The sequence below is a fragment of the Alligator sinensis genome, unplaced genomic scaffold (assembly GCF_000455745.1).
Source record: "Alligator sinensis unplaced genomic scaffold, ASM45574v1 scaffold1223_1, whole genome shotgun sequence".
Taxonomy (NCBI): domain Eukaryota; kingdom Metazoa; phylum Chordata; order Crocodylia; family Alligatoridae; genus Alligator; species Alligator sinensis.
The window spans coordinates 685,394-689,405 of NW_005842062.1; positions in this window are offsets into that span (position 1 = coordinate 685,394).

A 4,012-nucleotide genomic window follows, 5' to 3' on the forward strand; every position below is an offset into this window, starting at 1 on the left:
AGCACCACATGCTGGATTCAGTGTGCAATATGTTGGATTCAGTGTGTGTCCTGGAATGACCGGAGTGATCACAATGTATGGCCTGCTTTGCACAGCAGTGCCCACTCTGGGATATGCTACTGGATCCAGCACAGGGTCTATGTATGCTGGAGCGGGTGCTACATGTGGTACAGTCCTGGCTTGGGCAGGCACCATGTGTGGTGTGTGGGGCCATCCATTGCACCCCAAATGCCTCCTGTAGGTCAACTCTGAGACTCACAGGCAGCACTGGGGATAGGATGATAAGGGTCCATGGGCCAGATTCAGCCCATAGGCTGTATCTTTGACATCCCTGCTCTAAAGTAAGACATCTCCTATCAACTTCAGTGGAATTGAGATGAAGCAACTAACCTTTCGAAAGACATTTCTCTGTTGTTTGACACCTGGACTTCCTTCATCTATCTTTGATAGTTCATTGTTATAGTACTATTCTACTCCTAATAAGTCTTTACACATGACAAAGACTCCTAGTGAAATCATGAGTTCAGTTTTGGAGGTGATGAATTTTAAATGTATAGTAGACTTAGGAACGATGAATCAGAGTGCATGATTATTTTTTAAGCCTCGCTTTTTACTGATGAACTGCTAGATTTTTTGCTTTTGCTGTACCAATAATATTAATCACTGTTCTCAGTAACATAATTCAATTTCTTTACACAGACCATGCTAATTAGTATTAATATAATATGATCTATTCTAAGCTTATAGCTATAAGCTAATATTACCATTAAGTTTTTCCCTCTTTTTCTCCTCTTCTGTCTGAAACATTTTACAGGAAAAAAAAAATTAAAATGCAAAGATTTCCTTAAACTTGAAAGCATATTTTTCCTCTTTTGTTTCTTCTCATAGAATTATATTCCTGCAGTTTTACTAGGCCATATTTTCCTCTCATTTACACTTGTTCTACTTCATGGAAGACAATTATCTTGTATTGGGAAAACTGGTGAGACAATCTTGCCAGCTGACTTCAAGAAATGGTATCTTTTTATTCAGTTTGGTGACAGAGTGAAAAAAAAACCCCTCTTCAGTAAAACAGTATGGAATTTAGAAAAAAACAGCATTCAGACTGGGGGCAAGTTGTTATTACTGTAACTATTGCTACTGACTTGTTATGACGCTTAAGAATTATTCCTGCACTATTCTAACCTAAAAAACCCCCACAAATTATTATTGTTAAACAGTCTCGATCTCCTTTTCCTGTTACTGCTGGTTTACCCCTGTATTATACTTTGTGTTTTAGGTCTTTACCTGCATTGGTTAGATATGTATTCCTCACAACATACTGTAGGGTCAAAGCCTTAGGTTGTAAATTCTTTGGAGCAAGCAATTTAATTCACAGTGTAAATGTACAGTGTTGAGTACAATTGGATCCAATTTGGTTTAGCTCTCTAGGCATTACCGGAAAGCTAATGTTTTACTGTCTATCGGATAAAACATGCTTCATCTTAAATTATTCTTATGTTTCTGGTGAAAGACTTTATATGCACATAGAGTAGCTATGTTTTATACTAAAAGATAAAATTACATTAGCCATTTTCATTATTTTTCAACCAGTAAAGGCATTTTTCAGGAAGCAGATTTCTTTAAAATGTAATTACATTGAATTTTTATACAAGCAACAAGTAAGCTCAAGTTAGTTTGCTTTTGATTGTTTCCTGCATAGCTGCAATTAAGATGAGTAAACAGAATTTCTATTTGTTTTCTGCTTTATTTAAACATTAAAATCTCTATCAAAGACTGTATTTCTACCCCACCGAATGTGTAGTCATGCTGTTAAATGCAGCATTTATTTAAGAAATATTTACCAGAGGCAATGACTGTGAATCTGATTGTTCCACTGAATAAGTGAACAGAGGTTTAGCTTTGTGCAGATTTCTCCTAGGCCATGTGAAATTGGGATTGGTGAGTCACTTAAGTGATACTTTCTTCTCCTTGCCCAGGCTTCTGTTGTGATTTCTTCATGGGGCACATTATCTGAGCATTGCAAAGATTAAAAATAAAAGGAAGGGATGACAGTGACTACTGCTACCTCCCCATAATCCTGTGGCAAATGTGGGCAGAAGGTAATGTAACTTTAGGTTCTAGTCCTTTTTTTGTGTTAAGCCAGATACATTAGGGAGCTCCATTCTCATTCCTTATATTTTACAAAGGCAAACACCTGTGCAAAATTCCCTGGTATCATGACCTAGTAAAGCTGCATTTCTCAGGAACTAGAGCAGGTGTAAAAGAGTTTTGGCTTTTCAGATGTTTAGTGTCTATGCTGATCCCTGTCAATATCAGGCATGGAGGCTGGGCCCTGATTCTTCCATGGAAAGGGGAGGCAAACAGAATTTAATGAAAGAAATCAAAAGAAAAATCCAACAAAAGAATATTAAAAAACATTTTCTGTATGCAAGATATATTTACAAAGAAAGACAAATGTCCTCTCTTGCTTTATTGAATGAGATATCAAACCTCATTTATGTTTAAAATACATTCATTATTCAACATTGAATGGCAGACTTATTTGCATTGTACTTATTTGCATAGGGGTTTTTTAAATGTTCCTTTGTAAGATACCTTGTTTGTTTGTTTATGGGAGGGTTGTTCTTTCTGATAAAGTTGAAAAGTTTGTTTTAAATTACACTTTTTTCTAGGTCTATATATTTGCATTTCAGTTCATTTAAAAAAAATCTAGACCCTTATTGAATTCAGCAATTCCAGTTTTGGATCAATCATATGTATATGTATATGTATATGCATATACCTACATATATGAACATATGTATGCCTCCCCTAACTTTATTATTGTGCCAATTAAAAATATATTTGCAAATATGTCTTAGAAGTATTAGCCACATTTTGTGCAGGTGAAATCTATCATGGAGAAGGTATCAATAAAACTTGATTCCAAACAAAATTATCTTCCTGTTCCACATCTGTATGCCACCTAATGCAAACAAATTTATCCCAGGGCTGTGGAGAGATCCGTCTATGGATATTTCTTTCTTTTTTTAAATCGCCATCATTGTTGTTGTTAATATTTATTATTCCCTTAAACCAAAGCTTGCAAATAATTTAGGCACCTAACTCCAGTTTCCACAGACAGATACAGGAGTCTAGCATATGCAAAAACCAGGGTATGTGTTACAGTGTCTAAATGTGGATTTCAGAGCTGACCCAAGCAGGGTGCTAGACCTGGGACAAATCAGCCCATAAGGGGTCCCACCCCTGCTCCGATCCCATGTGCCCTGAATCCCAAGAAGCTGCCACTGCTTTCTACTGCAGCAGGGGGGGGGGGGGGGGGGGTCGCAAGTGGTCAGATGTGAAGGCGGCGGTGGCAGCGCAGAGTTGCCGCAGCTACTCCACCCAGCTCTGTGGGGCCCCCAAAGCATGGGGCCTGGGGCAGTTGCCCCAATTTGCCCCCACCGCACAGGGGTGACCCTGGTGGATTTAGTTGCCTAATCTTTAGACATCCTGGTTTGAAAAGCTTTCCATAATGTAGTTACCTCTCATCATTCATAGAACAGAATCATAGTAAATTAGGCTTGGAAGGGACCTCAGGAGGTCATCTAGTCCAACCCCCTACTCAAAGCAGACCATCCCCATCTAGATCTTCCTAGCCAAGGCTTTGTCTGGCTGGGTCTTCAAAACCTCCAAGGATGGAGCTTCCACCACCTCCCTGGGTAGCCTGTTCCAGTGGTTTACTACCCTCCTAGTGAGAAAATGCTTCCTAATATCTAACCTAAACTTCCCTTGCTGCAACTTGAGACCATTGCTGCTTGTTCTGTCATCGTTTGCCAACGCTGAGAACAGTCTAGCTCCGTCCTCTTTCCAAACCCCTTCAGGCAGTTGAAGGCTGCTATTAAATCCCCTCTAAATCTCCTCTTCTCTAGACTATCTAAGCCCAGTTCCCTCAGTCTTTCCTTAGAAGTCATGTGCCCCAGAGTGTCTCCTGGGGGGGTGGGGGAGCTAAGTGTGTGTGTGTGGGGGG